This window comes from Silene latifolia, chromosome 1 (assembly GCF_048544455.1).
Source record: "Silene latifolia isolate original U9 population chromosome 1, ASM4854445v1, whole genome shotgun sequence".
NCBI classification, from domain to species: domain Eukaryota; kingdom Viridiplantae; phylum Streptophyta; class Magnoliopsida; order Caryophyllales; family Caryophyllaceae; genus Silene; species Silene latifolia.
The window spans coordinates 44,052,622-44,069,315 of record NC_133526.1 but is presented as its reverse complement, the minus strand read 5'-3'; the positions used below and the strand labels follow the sequence as shown (position 1 = coordinate 44,069,315).

The 16,694-nt window shown below is 37.9% G+C and overlaps 1 non-coding gene across 1 annotated transcript; it reads right to left on the bottom strand.

The window, feature by feature from the left end:
- Positions 1 to 15,296: 15,296 nt before the first annotated feature.
- On the bottom strand, positions 15,297 to 15,403 carry LOC141625013 (small nucleolar RNA R71). Its single transcript, XR_012534817.1, has one exon. It is a non-coding gene; the product is annotated as a small nucleolar RNA R71 (small nucleolar RNA).
- Positions 15,404 to 16,694: the final 1,291 nt, after the last annotated feature.

Genomic DNA, 16,694 nt, shown 5'->3' with positions numbered 1-16,694 from the left:
AACCTATCAAAAACTTAATTGAGGAGGTTCGATTACCTTTTGCACATTAGGTACTCGATAAAATACTTCAACCAAATTTTCAATTGACAGCACCTCTGGCTATGGAAATTGTACCAGCTTACACCATTACCATAAGACCACATATCAAACCAAACCCGTAAATATCACGGGTTTAATTCATTAGTAAATCAATACATTTGTAATAACTCATTAGTTTATGAATGGTCTTATGCACACTGTTTCTTTCAGCCAAAATTGTAGGTTTGGGAGTGCAAATTTAGATCTGGGTTCCACCATTGATGAATGCCATGGGCTATCTTGAACTCAAGTTTCTTGGGATGCAAATTTTTAACTAGAAAAGCAGACGGAATCAGGTGAAGTGCTTCATCATCTCTTCCGAATGATCCTGATACTAAACTTACTAATGTATCTTTTGCTGCAATTCTCTCAATTCCACCTACACCCCATGATTTCATTTTCTCTCGATGCTCGAAATACCCATCAATTCGTGAAACAAGAACCATAAAATTCGCCCCCTTCACCCATCAATTCGTGAACCAAGCACCACCACGACATTCATCCACTCATCCATCACCATAACCGAATTCACCATCGCACCAGCCAGCTGCCATCTTCATTCTCGTCACCACCACCAGCAGCAGCGGTACCAACATCAGGTACCTCCACAAATTCGACTCACCTGCTCCTCCGTGGACAAATCCGAGCATCATTATAGCTACATTCAGCCATCAAATCACCTCCATCTTTGTTCTCAATTCGAGCACCGTGAGAACCAACCACTCACCACCGTGCTCGCATAAACCGGCCACAAGAGCAGCGTCAGTGAATTGAATCCGAGCACCACCATGACTCACTTTCGCCATGCCGAAAGCAGCTCCAATCCTCAATCACCTCTCTTCAGTAAACTTCTACTAGTAATCAGAAGTCGGGATTAACAACTGAAGATTTAGGAATTCTTATAATGACAACATTTACCCTTTTTGAACATCTTTTCGGCGACAACAACTATTCGGGAAATGAAATCGCTGATGCTAACTGGCTCCCTTCATCCTCTGTCACTCCCACATTCAATCTACCGCACTAAGCTCACCATTAAGACTGCTTCTTTTTAAATTACTCGAGTCGACATCTGACGGGATTTCTGGCACCGAATTAGTGAAATTGGGATGATATCAATGTTACGGCATCGCAATCAAGCACGAAATTGCTGAAATTGAGACAATATCAATGTTAACGATATTTTTTTTGCGGGAATTTCTAGGTTTTAACGGTATTTTTCCAGTGATTTTGGGTTTTTGAGTTTAGTGAGAGGTTAGAGGGGATGATAATTGATTTTAGTATGTGTTTTCACGATGCTCTGGAGTTCTCAGTGTTTGATGTTAGTACTAGTTTTAACCTTAACCGTCTATTTATTCTCATCTAATGACTGAGATTTGTGAGCACATAAACTCACAACTCACCATAAGAACCAAACTCACGAGATCCTGCCTATATATATATATATATATATATATATATATATATATATATATATATATATATATATATATATATATATATATAGGAATGGGATCATGTGAGTATGACTCATATATTTGAGGATTGAGGATTAATACTAGCTGTTAGATCTAAGAGATCCAATGTCTCATATTGAGCGCGGATCATTAAGGGCAAAATTGTCATTTTCGCGCACCCATATATAAACCCCTTTTTCAGCCAAAATCATCATTCTCCCACAAACCAACGTCTCTCTCTACCTTCTCTCTTCTCTTACTCTCTCTCTTCCATGAAAACCCTAATTTTCCTTACTTTTTATTCCTCATTTCTAGTATTTCTGTTTGATCTCAGCCCAGTCTTCGATTTATGATCAACTATCATACAATTTCAATCACAATCGCGTTGTCAGGTACGTTATTCTTGTTAATTTTAGCTTTATGTTCTTAATAATTTGTAATTTTTAGCTTTAAATCACTTTTTTTTTTCATTTTTCGTACATATCTTTCTAATTCGCACACATCTTACTGTTCTTCTAATTTTGTGTTTATATTTTCAATTTCATCTAGCTTGATTGTTATTTTCAACTTTATTTGCTGTTTCCCTAAATTTGTTATGTTTCCGTCCTGATTTCTAGGTTTTCATCTCAATCTCAGCTCATTCTTCGAGTTCTGATCGATTATCATCCTATTTCAATCATAATCTCGATGTTAGGTACGTTATTGTTGTTGATTTCAGCTTTTTGTTTTGTTTAATTCCTAATTTCAACTTAAAATCACATGTTATTTTCGTTTTCGTACATATATTTCCAATTCGTAGGCATCTTACTGCGCTTCTTATAATTTTCGTACCTATTTTTAATTTATTTCTATTTTAATTCTTATGTTCATCTACCTTTATTGTTATTTTCAGTTTTATTTGATGCAAATAACAAAAGATGATCGTTGTGATATTCATTAAGTTGTGATATTGATATTCATACAAAAGATTATTGTTGTGATATGAATTCTCGAATATAGCAAAAGATGATGGTTGTGATATGTATCCAGTGTGATATTGTTTAGCAGACTATGTGATATTGTTTAGCAGATTGTGTGATATTGTTTTACTCCATCCCTGTTACTTTGATTCTCAGACATCAATTATTACTTGTTTGTTTACATTGTGTATTTTTTTTATGCTATTTTTTGCCAGATCCTGGAAGTTGTTTAGCTTTGAGCGGCCTATTGGACAGAGATATGACTTAGTCCAAATTGGCCTAAGAATATTTGGGCCTAATTTACCTGCCAAATAAGGCTCCAGGTTTGGTGTATGTTTGTTTTTGGCATAGATTTGATGTTGAGTTCTCATCATATGTTTCTGATTTATATTCTGCTAGTTTATTGAGCTGCGATATTTTGTTTGACCATCACCATTTCACCTTATTGAGCAGTAAGCACAACATAAATTTTAAGGTATTGTTGTCGATTCTAGGTTTTGTTCTTCGTTTTCTTTTGATTTTCGCCATTTTTATTTTCCAGATTTGTTGAATATATGTTCAATTTATGCTAAGCAATGTGTGTGCGTTTCACGACCTGACGAATCTTTGATTTTAATTTGCGTGGAAAAACATAGATTATCTGTATATTTGTATATACTTTGGTTAATTTATTTTGAATCTGTCGCTAGTTGGTTGTTGAGTGTTACTGAGGGATTTGAATTTGTTGTTTACTATGATAAATCAGATTCCAATGGGGGATTCATTGCTTAATCAAGGAAAAGAAGACATTTTTATTTCCGGATCTTGTTGAGGTCCATGATGTACTCTTTCCAAAGCCATTTGTTTTGCTGAATGATAAAAAAATGAAAAAAATAGGGAATTTTTTTAGTGCAAGCTAGCTCTTCAAATTGGAGGCAATTATCAGTTTGAGTATTTCTTTGTTTTCAATTGGGGCTCTCTTTACTGTTGTTGTGAAGGTTGTCGGTTCTTCAATGATTGATCAATATCAGTAATCAATATGAAATACAAAGTGCAGCACTGGCAAAGACAGGGAGTAAGTTATTTGCAAGGCACCGAGTGAAGTATCTTACTCTTTGTTTCACTATTTATGTTATCTGCTAACTAGACGTAGTCATTCTAAGTCAAATCAGAATACTTAAGGCAGTAGTCTAGTAGACACAAGTCTAGTAGTTTAGTTCACACCTGGTTCATGTTTTCAAGAGTGACTATTGCAACTCTTACGGAGTCTAGTTTAGGAATTTGATGTATAAATCTGAACTTAAATGCAGTATAAATACCGATCCAATTTCAGTTTTCCCTTCGTTGTAAAATGAGTGATCCATTTCGACTGTTAATAGAGTATAACTTAGCTTTTGCTTGTATGTAGTATGTTCAATTTGATGTATGTAGTATGTCGTTTTGACTGTTCTAGTTAACCTGATAAATATTGAACATGGTAAGAATCTAAGTTACTCCGACACTTCTGATTCCCAACACTCGACACTGATAAGGGCATGACATTTAACATCTTTCTTTAAGCCAAGATATGCATATTTTTTTAATAAAAATGGGGGAGTCCAACACTTGGACACGCACCCACCCGATCGATACCTCCATACGGATTTGAGCAACATAGGTAAGCATATCGTCATTGTATTGGTGTTTTTGAGTGATTAGTGAAGAAGTAATTGTATTATTCAACTTTTTTTCCCTTGAATAGTAAGAAGTACATAAGATTAATGTTCATAGGCACTTGGTAGTACAACGTAAGTGGCTGTAAAAGCTTAAATTATGAGTTTAGCTTAAGAGTAAAAGGTAAGAAAGACGACATAATTCATCCATAGTTTATAGTTAAATCTTAAGTGCTATACCGCGGTACTATAGCAAATCTTTTGAACTTGATATGATAATCAGATTACTATGTTACTTTTTCTTAACCCATCATTAGTGTCGATGTTAATATGTCATCTTTTAGCTCAAATGGGAGAGCATGTGCTATTGCACAAGACGTGGGTTCGAACCCCACAAAGATCAGATTTCTTGGTAAAGTTTGGTAAAGTGTGATATTGTTTCAAATATCAAGTGATATTTTACTTTAATAGTTGTGATATTGTTTCTCATATAACAAAAGTGGATAGGGATTTAAAATAACTTTTTACTTCAATATTGTTTTGTATATAGTGTGATATTGTTTTACATACAATGTGATATTGTTCATAATGACTCGTGGTATTTTATTTACCTGGTTGTGATATTGTTTCACAAAGAGCACATAATTGGAGACTCTTTGTAAAATACTTTTAACCGTGATATTGTTTTGTATACGGAGTGATATTGTTTATAAGAACATGTGATATTGTCTATAATTAAGCGTAATGTGATGATATTGTTTCAGAAGAATAGTGATATTGTTTCAGAAGAATAGTGATATTGTAAAATACAAAAGGCAAATCTTGGTAACACTATATTATTTATTCTGAAATTTTATGATATTGTTAACCAAAAATGGAGAAAGAATACAAAATTGTTGCCATTTGGAATTACATCTAAGCATAAAAGAATTTGTATATGTGCGTATAATGAGTAAAAAAAGACGATTTTGCTAAGTTGATGATGTAATATGGACTTCCTCAGCATGCACACAAGCTCTTAATCAACATCCGCACGTGAATAAATCTGCAAGAAAAGAAAACAAAGAACAAAAACATAATGTTAGTAGTAAGTTTAACACGTTAATAACAAAACTGTGATATTGTTTCTAAGGACTTGTGGTATTTTATTTTAATGGTTCTGATATTGTTTCACAGTATTACAAAATTGGAGAGTCGTTTAAAGCACTTGTGAAATAGTGATATTATTTTGTATAAGGTGTGATAATGTTTCTAATAACGTATGATATTGTTTCTCAGTATCACAAAAATAAAATACAAGTAACAAATCTGCCTGAGGTTTTCTGATATTGATAAGCGAAAAAAATACCACAAGTCCATACAAAAAATTTCATGCTATGACATACGGTATATAAGATCATCGCATATAAATGTTTTTTGAAGAGGTGGCATAAAACTTTATAAACCTTAAAACCAAAACATTAAAAATTCGAAAACTGAGTAGTCTAGAGTCAAAATACCAAGTGTTATCCAATCCAATTTCTGAGAACTAGGTAAAGGTACAACGCTTCTCTACTCTTCTCTTGGGAAGGATTATCAGACCTATAATGTCTTGGCTGCATATATAGCAACGTACATCGACAGGGTATTAGTAACTACCATTAATATCTTGAATGAGTGTTGTAGAATTCACTATTACAGGTGAAACTAAGGCCTTGGACCAGTGCTGTGTCACAGCACAGGAAACCAATTTCTCGGCTAACACAAGCGACAACACATCATGGTGCAAGCTAAGTCTTATTGTGATTTTTGACAAAATCTGAGTATGGCACATTAAATGGCACACTGACTGGCGGCATAGCCCGACCCTTTTAACCCCTATTTAGTGTATAAAACATACCTCCTGTGAATGACAAATACGTGGAACCTGTCGGATCGAATCTGTTCATATTCTGTTTAGGTTATCCTGTATCTCCAACATGCTCCAAATTGGCCTAGAAAAGCATGATCAGGTTGCACTCCATTTTCTGCAATACTCGTCACATATTCCTACAATAGTAACACTTCAGTTCCACATTGCAGTTAGAAGTAAACAATAAGCAGAGAAGGGAATCCGTAAGGCCCTAAGCGGTTAGATCAATCGAGTAACCAGCCATTTCTGAGTTCTAATATTAGAATGACACAAAAATAAAACCGACTTCAAAACATCGAATATAATAAATAAAGAGGTATGTGCCTTTTGGAGTTCTTACGATACAAAATTGATCGTCTGGTTCTCTCGCTCAACGCGCTCATCAAGATAGCCCTGTTGCCACAACATTTTAATTAAATGTCGTCCAATCAAAACGCATTGCAAAGCATTACGAGAGAAAAGACAGGTTGGTAACTGATGAAATGTGTATGCAAGTCCACACCAGTCCTTTGTTCGCGGGACTTGGCCAAGAAGATGCGCACCAAGGCAGAGACAATTAATGGACATACCTGAAATCGAAAGTAACAACGTTACCCGCCCTTCATTCTGTTGTAAAGGATAATCATAGGAAGATATCATATCCGCTTCCACCTGTGTTAATTAAGGCCAGTGATAAGACTCTATCAGGTTCTAATGCTGCTAACAACATTATCAAAGCCACTGCTTCCATAGCCCAAGACAAAGGATTCCACATAAAACTAAGAAATTTCAAAAATTTATTTTCCTGCATCATATCAATACATCATTCATAGAAGAACTTGTGATGCTTATTGAAGCACAATTAGCTAATATACAACAATTGACAACAAACGATGAGCAGTGAAATCGGCATTAATGAAGACGATGAAGATTGAGTATCACTAATCTTCACATAAAATATCACATCGTACAAATAAAAGTATCACACGGTTTTCGTAAACAATCAACTTATCGACAATTACTCATTCTCCTCATTCAAAACTATCATTTTCATTAATCATTCCTCAACTGTATTTTCACTATCGAACAATTAAATTTCACTATCGAACAATTACTCATTCGAACAATTTTGAACCCTAAATTTCACTATCGAAAAATTAAAAACCTAATTTACGAGATTGAAACAATACGAACCCCTATTTTTCAAAATCGAACAACTTTGAACCCTAAATTTCACTATCGAACAATTAAAAACCTAATTTACGAGATTGAAACAATACGAAACACTAATTTTAAAAACTGAACAATGTCGACCCCTAAATTTCACAATCGAACAGTTATAAACCTAATATACGAGATTGAAACAATACGAAACCCTAATTTTCAATTATATGAAAATAAATGAAGATTAATAAAGTTTAGCAATAATCTTCATATCTAAATAAGCAATTGCAAGTGATGATAGTAATTGATGACTGTAGTTGCATAATTACTCGATTTAAACAATTATTTCACTAAAATATTCCTAAATTCGAGAGAACTATGACAAAAAATGTTACCTGAATTATGCTCAAAACGCAATTGTATTGATGATTGATCGCGATTCCTTCGTAGTTTTGATTGATTCACTAATGTCGTTGTTTTTGATTCATTGTTAGATGATTGATCGCGATTGTATTGATGATTGATCGCGATTCCTTGATTTTGATTCATTTCTAGAGAGAGGAGTGTGGAGTAAACTAAAATGTCAGACGTTGTGTTTTTTGGAGAAGTTTGAGTGTTTTTTTTACTTTATTCGCGAGTGATACTCTTTAGAATAACGTGTGATATTTCATTCGTTACTCAATCCTCAAATATTTAGTAGTTCTCACCGGATCCCGACTATATATATATATATATATATATATATATATATATATATATATATATATATATATATATATATATATATATATATATATATATATTGTCCTCTTAAAAGAAGCAACCATAAGAATATAGATTTCTTAATTAATAAATATTTCGTTTGTGATTATACATAACAATGTCATCTTTGGATTTCAAAATAAGATAAAATATATATTTTCGTTTGTGATTATTCATATCTTCGTTGTTGAGATTGCATTTCAGGTTATAGTTAGCACATGGGATAGGCTCGTATGACTAAAAGTGTATCTACCAAAAATGTTACACCCAAATTTTTAAGTGGTTACCGCCTAATTTGATAAAGTGTGTGTGTGTGTGTGTGTGTGTGTGTGTGTGTGTGTGTGTATATATATATATATATATATGTATATCATCAGATAGTTGAAGTACCATTTTTTTTTTGTCAATGGAAAATTATACCCCTTAATTTGCAACACACCCTTACACCAAGGTGTCTTACCAAGACCACCTAATGCATGGAAGTGCTACCATCTCGGTTACCCGAGGCAACGTATATCAAATTGACCATAAAGAAATAAATAAATTTAACCGATTACATAACCAAAATTCCAAAACCGTTAAATGAAATACATTTATTCCAAATTATCAAAACAATTGAAAAAGAAAAAAGTTAATGACACAGCGGAAGACTCTAGTGACACGTGGTGACTCTATCCCAGCCATCCATCTCATACCTGCTCAATAACTGCTCACCATCCCGGAATGGAGCACCACTGTTTTTTAAACAATTATCGGGGTCAGTTACTGATTACAAAATATAAGGTAAGCAATATAACAATACACAGATCACCCAACTCCGTCACATCTCCACACACCTGACTACACACTAAAGTGTGTAGTCCTCCCGGAATACCCATCGGAACAGATATTCCACGCCGCCAGTGGGGGACCGCAGCCGTACCCACCAAATCCCCGCTCATCTATTCCGAGCAAAAACCCAAGTTCTTTAATGTGCACATCCCCTCGTGTGGCGGGTTCCAAAGAGAGTGAATCAAGGGCGTGAAGCCACTCCCGCAAGTGACTCTACTCAGCCGAGGACACGCCTCGCAAACCACAGACAAACACAACCAACCAAAGTATACAACAACAATTACTAATACGATAAAGATCAACAATAGTAAACAACCACAACAATCCACCATCAAAACCATGTAATCAATAACCGAGTAGGGAAACCCTACCTGGAAAGGCAAACACCATGAACGTCACAACCAGCTAATCAGAAATATTCCTCTATGAAATCACCTCCTATCAAATACACAATCATACAGTTACCATCTAACAATCACAATACTCCAAAAACCACCAAAATACCCAATTAGGGTTTCAACCAAACTCAATGAAATTGTTAGGCCCAAAATCTGGATATGGGCTGATCCAGGGCAGCGGGTCTGGAAGCAGTGTGAGACGCAGGGCATCAGGGAGCTAGGGTGGCAGCATCAGTGTGCAATGCAAGGCGTGGGCTTTGGATCCGTATGGAAGAAGTATATGGAAACTCTATCACTTACCATACCCAGCGGATGAAAGTCCTATTCCGTGTCAAATTAGGAATAACTTGGAAGAAAAGCAAGGAACCCTTGCTGAGCAAGCTTCACTATATAAGGGGCCTCAATGCCGAGCAGGAAGATCATCAAATAATACGAGAATTATACCCTAGCATCCATAACATAACGCACGAACTGTATTTTCTCTCGAATTATAGTGAAAATCTTGGTGGGATTCCGTCTTCCCCCGCGGTTGTTTCCCAAATTGGGTTTTCCGCGTCACCAAAATCGCTTGTGTTATTTATTTCCGTTGCGCATTCAAATTATCATACAACAAACAAACAAATCGTAATACAGACCTAATATTAAGACCACTTTAACCCAAATTGGTAGAAATTTTACCAAAACAGTTTGGCGCCCACCGTAGGGCATAGTGGTCGTCTTCGTTAGCCAGTCTACACAACAAACACAACATGTACGTACACCAAGAAACCAACTCAGGCAACACCAGCGGTGCCCCAGCAACACGGGCACCATCTCCCTCGGCAGCAACACGGGCACCATCTCCCTCAGCAGCAGCATCACGCACGAACCCGGTTCAGCCCCACCAGTGCCGTCCAGATAGCAGCCATCAAGCAGAGTCAAAGCTCCCAGGCAGCGGCAAACCCGTCGTCGGAGAGAACCCAGGCTAAAGACTCAAGAGCAGTCCAGGGACGACAAGGAATCCCACAACCTGAGAAAGGGGCACACTCCAGACAACAAACTCACGTTCCTCCGAGCCCCACCAGCATCATGATAAGTGGATTGGACACCTTGCAAAGATAATCCGAGCAATCCAAAACGAGAACAGGAGCATGAGATCCCAGATGGAAGAGGATAACAATTTCTCCGAGCACAGATCAACGAATTAAGAAGCCATGCCGCTAATTCAGCCCCTTGGATGCATGAAGATAGATCCAGGGGACCACCAAAAGAAAATAGGGATCAGAGGCAGACGCGAGTGCTGCCACGCGATGTAGCACTTAGGTTGGATATGGACACAACACCACAGCCAAGAGGAGGCCTGGTCCCAACAGGACTAGGAGAATTGACACTGGACGATGAGCCAGTACGCCAAGATCCGACACCCACGTCGGATGCAGAAGGACGCCAGCAGAGCAGAACGGCAGCTGTGATCCCGGTGACCAGAGTTCCAGTTACAAACCAAACTGAGTATACCTGAGAAAGTGGCCCGGCTGCAGCAGCATCAAAAATGCACCAACCGGTAGTCTCAGAACAATAGAACCTCATACGAATGGCAGAGCGCCAGTCACCGGAGCATTTGCGACCCACCGGGAGAGAGGCATATATAGAACATCAGTACCAGGAACTACGAAGCCTCCTCTGGAGGGTCCCAGGAATGCCGCTACCTATGGAGATGGCTGCACCAGAAAGCTACGCTGACTCGCCTTTCACTAATGATATAGCCGCAGTGGCCCTACCAAAGGGATTCAACGTCCCAACAATAATTCTCTTCGATGGAACCACAAACCCCTGCTGTTTTAGCAGGATTTTCCTGAATGGATCCGGCCTGATTAGAGAGTAATTTGGGTATCTAGTTCTATATGTTTGGAAAAAGATTAACGAGTAAATAATAAGAAAAGACTAAGTATAGAGAATATTTCTTATATTATATGGATAAGTTGAGTACAAATTAGTGTATACGATCGAATATTTGAGAAGTAATGAGAGGTAAAATGTGGAATAACTAAGGAGTAATTGATTAATGATTATCTATTTACAAATGCTATTTATAGTTCTCTAAATATTAACGTTACAATGATCTCAACCTCTTTCCCAATTGTAGGAGTGTTCTTAGGATTAATAGGGCATGCTCCCTATTAATCCGCTTGACTTATTCTACTCTTAACCAATCTTCAGCTTTTTCTCCTTTACCCGTCTTGATTCATGGATGATATAGTCTTATAATTGGACTTGGTCTTCCTTGAGAATAGGACACGATTATTCATTCCCAACAACTGCTTTTGTTGTTTATCTTCTTAATCCAGCCTGTTTTAATGCCCTGCCAGGCTATTCTGCACTTACCATCAGGCTTCTCTTCCAGGATTTAGTAGCCTGCTTGCTATAATATTCTTCAACAGCCAAATAGTGTTTAGATTTGTCTGGTCTCTGGTTGCCTTAATCAGCTTAGTAAGGTCAGGCCAGGTTAGAGTCAGGCCAGGCTAAACTGGGCCTAACACCTGCGATCACATTAGCCAATTTAAGCAGAAGATGATGGTTACCACGGCCACAGGAGCCTCGAAGGAAGCATGTATGTGTAAAGGATTTGGTTCAATCCTAACCGGAGCAGCACTACAACGGTTCGTCGGCTTGCCCAACGGAACCATATCCTCATTCGCGGATTTGGTCAACGCCTTCACTCAACAGTTATCTAGCAGCCGGAGAACACCGAAGTAGCCAAGCAATCTGTATAGGATCGTTCAGGAAATAGGTAAATCAATCAAAGATTACGTCACTAGATTCAATGCAGAAAAAGTCTCAATACGAGGTTGCGACACGTCCACGGCCATCAACGCCTTCAGGCAGGGCCTGGATAAGGAATCTGACCTCTACAAAGAATTAACAATGCACCCTTGTGAAAGATTCGAAGAAGTCCAGCAGAGAGCCACAGCGGCATTAAGGTTAGAAGAAGACATACAAGCTAGAAATGGAATAACAAACTTCGACAAATCTAGCAGGAAAATCTCAACAGAAAATAAAGACGAACGATCTAAGCCATACAGCAGACCCAATATCAGCAGAGTAGCAGAAAAAACCCAGCAAGCAGACGATTCCCAGCATCCTCCTAAGCTATCTGAGTACGGATTCAACACGGGAATGGAAGGGTTGCTGAAAGCATTAAGAGGCTTAGGTGATCAGGTGAGATGGCCAAAGCCTCCCACCAAGAATCGACCCAATGACGACAGAGATAGCAGCAAGAGATGCGAATGGCATCAGGATATAGGGCACAGAATAGAAGACTGCTACAGGCTACGCAGGGAAGTGAAGTTCCAGGTATGCAGGGGAAACTTAGACCACCTGTTATCACGTGGGGGCAAGCAGGACAGGAGAGAAGCAGCAAACCGGGTGCTTCCTTCTGCCCCACCCATATGCACAAAAATTATTAACGTGATAACAGGCGGATCGGAGCTATTAGGTTTAACATATTCCACAGCTAAGAGGAAAGCCACCGAGAGTAAAGGGCATCATCCAGAAACTTCATACAGGGTAAGCCAGAGCAATTTACCATCAGTAACTTTCGATGAAACTGACATAGAAAGCGGCGCAGAGCAACATGACGATGCCCTAACTATAACGTTATCCATTGGCAATGGCACCATACGAAAAGCATTAGTAGATACAGGAAGTTATGTGAACCTCATGATGTGACCATTATTTGAGCATATTTAGTCCCCGAATTAGCCTTGTTCCCATGCTTTTTAGTGCATATTTAGGTCATTTATTGTCTTTAGTCCTTTGTTTTGCATATTCTTTGAGGTTTTGTTCCCTTGGTAGGAAATGAGTGCAAACCTTGCATTTTCATGGCAAAATAGAGCTAAATTGATTGAATTCAATGACCAAGCATCAAAGAGAAGACAAGACTAGAAGGCCTTTGTACATATTATAGTAGATGGACAATGATGAGGAAAGATCCTTGCATCTCCGACAAGATCCCCGAGGATTGTTGGAAGAAGGAGGAAGAAAAGAAGGAAACTGACCCAGAATCCGAGCGGCTTGACCCTCGGGACGCTCGTCCAAGACGGCCAGAATCCGAGCATCCAGCCAAGGAATCCGCTCGTCCAGCAGCTAGGCAATCCGCTCGTCCCGTTGCCTTGGACGCTCGGATTGTGTTATAGCAACTTCCGTTTTATTCTTGTTCTATGAAGGATGCGCATATTTCGGAAAGACCGGCAAAAAGGAGACCGACATCTATTTTGAGAGGAGCGATTCCTCAATGACTTAATCGTCATTTAAGCCCTTATTAAACCCTAATTTGTGTACCTAATCCCCACTATAAATACCCCATTAGTCTAATTAGATAATCATGTTCTTCTTATCAATCTCTTGCGTAGTTTATATCATTCTCATCTCTTCTTAATCTTGTAATCAACTTTTAATCAAGTCTTAATACAAATCTCATTTCCTTAATCTCTCTTTTGTTCATCTTTTATTTTGGGTAATTGAAGATTATTTGGGTTATTATTGAGAGATTGACAACCTTCCAATCAATCATCAAGTACTTCTATTATTCTTTTCTTTATTGTTGGAATCATTAGTAGGTATAATTCTCTTAATCCCTTTTTAATTATTGTTAATCATCTTCATTTATTCATCATGTCTTGCTTTGTTAATGTGATTGACAACCTTGTTAACATGCTAAACTTGATAATGAGTGAGTAGTTTTCTTAACTAGGGTTAATGGGTAATTAGGGAAAATCAACATGGGGAATGATTCATGCTTAATTTAATATGTTTTCATACTTTATTTGCTTGCTTGTAATGATCTCAACTTATGCACATGTTATGTTTGATGAAATGCGAGCCTATGAATCCTTGCATTTTTTACCCATCACTTACCTTTTCAATGAGATTTGTAAGACATAAACCAACTTGAGTCTCATTAGACCATGCATATAGTTGAGTAGGGAGGATTAAGTCGACTTGTAGGTGTTGTACAATCTAATCGATTCGGCTCCGGGACCCAAACCTTCCTAGGATTGTAAGATATAAACCAACTCGATCCATCACAACAATAATTGCTTGCTTATAATTTGAGAATATGTTTGTATGATCAATTCCCATGAATCCCCTATGACCCCATGACACCCTAGTGCCTTTTATCAATTGTTTACATCCCTTTTTAATCATCTTGCTTGTTTACTTTTATTGCTATTTAGTTTAGTGATCTTCTACTTCAAACCCCAAATTGTGACACCTCTAGACACCGCTACTTACAATTGAAAATCTTACTTCAATACCCGTCCCTTGGGATCCGACCTTTACTTAACTCTTTACTAATAGTAGAGTTGTTTGTGGAGATATAAATATTGTTTTGGTCTAGGTGCTCCTAATGACAAGTAACCGAAATTAAGCTCCAAGTGAGTCCGACCAAAAATGTCGTCGTTGCCGGGGACGATGTTAACTTGATTTAGATTTTCTTAGATTGTTATTAGCTGTGTCTTTCTTTGCCTTGGGGAAGTAAAACTCCTCAAGGTTTGTTCTAATTATTTTCAAGTTGTTTGATATTTTGCATGTCTAGAAGATCACAAGGTAACTTGTTACCCATTGATCACGAAATTGAAAGAACTTTGACAAACAATAGAACACTTGCTAGAGGTATTTTGAGAGATATTGGTGAGGTTGTAGATATTCAACCAAACACTATTGAGTTCGTCAACCCTTTTGCAAGAGAAGGTGAGGAGAACCTAACATAAAATCAACCACAAAATCAACCCACAATGCCTAAATTTTCATCACATTCCGTACCAACCGAGGAGAACCTACCCAATGGTACTCCTACACCACAACAGTTAACCGGAAATTTTATTGCTAAATCCGCATTTATCCAATTAGTCGAAAGAAGCTAATTTGGGGGGATGCCTAGTGAAGACCCTCATTCTCACATGGAGACTTTTTGTGACTATTGTGATGCGATTTCACAAACCGGTGTAACTCAAGACCAAATTCGATGGGTCTTATTCCCTTTTTCTCTAATTGGCACCGCAAAACAATGATTGAAGAGCCTTGATAAGGCTACTCTCGGAATTGACTCTTGGAAGAAGTTGGCTCTAGCTTTCTACAAAAAGTTCTACCCACCGGAAAAGACCAACATGCTAAGAGCTCAAATTACGGGTTTTAAGCAAAGAGATGAAGAATCTTTGTATGAAGCTTGGGAGAGGTTCAAGGGAATTTGACGCTCATGTCCTCATCATGGACTTAGCGAGTGGTTCTTGGTTCAACAATTTTGGAATGGTCTTTATGAAGACTCAAGAAACATTCTCAACATGGGATCAAATGGTATGTTCACCGAAGTTGACGATAATCAAACTTGGAACAAGATTGAGGAAATGGCGGTCCATAATTCACAATATAGTAGACCTCGCAAGGCTACTAGAGGAGGTAAGCATAAAGTGAACTCTATTACTCAATTGGGTGCTCAACATAGTGCTCACATTGATACCATCAACTTGAAGTTCGAAAAAGCTATGGCTAGACTTGAAGAAGCCTCAAAATCACCAAAGCAACATGTTAATGCCATGACGGCATCTTCATCAATCCCAAGTGGGATATGTGAGAATTGTGGAACTTTGGGACATGACCAAAGTGAATGTAGGGGAACAAATGAATAAGTGAATGCTTTTCAACCATACAAGAGTGGTACCCCTTATTCTAATTATTACAATGAAAACACCAAATTCCACCCAAATATCTCATACAAAAGCCAAAATATCCAAAACCCTCAACCAACATACACCCCACCTCCCATGAGAAACCAAAATCAAAGACCTTTTTTCAACCAAAACCAAGGTTACCAAAGCCATACTCCATACAATCAACAAAATGACCAAGGTTTTGATGTTCAAAAAGCGGTCCTCCAAATGCAAAAGAATCAACAAGAGTTTTTCTCTCAAATGCAAAAGGATAGTCAAGCAAAGGACATCACCATCAACAACATCCTAGCCCACACCAAAATGTTCGAAACCCAATTGACTCAACTAGCATCTTCAAGTTCTCAAAGACAAAAGGGGCAATTACCACCTCAAAGTAATCCCCCAAGACATGAAACGGTTAGTGTCATTCACTTGAGGAGTGGTACGAGATATGAAGGACCGAAGAAGCAAGTTGAGGATGAAGTTGTGGAAGCTAGTGACAAAGAAGAAGTTGTGCAAAACTCCAAGGAAGGAGAACCAACAAAAGAAAAAGTTTCAAAGAAAAGTGAAGACAAGGCCAAGGAGAAGGAACCCATTGTGATTAGACTTCCTTTTCCAAGTCATCAAGCTAAGCCCAAATTTGATGACCAACTTGGAAAATTTATGGAAATTGTGAAGAATTTGGAAGTCTCTATTCCTTTTACGGAATTAATCAATCACGTGCCGACCTATGCGAAGTACATGAAGGACATCCTTACGAAAAAGAAGTCAATCCGGAAGCTTGAGACTATCGCCTTCACTAAGGTGAGTAGTGCAATCCTTCAAGGGAGTTCACCTCCGAAACTTAAAGATCCGGGA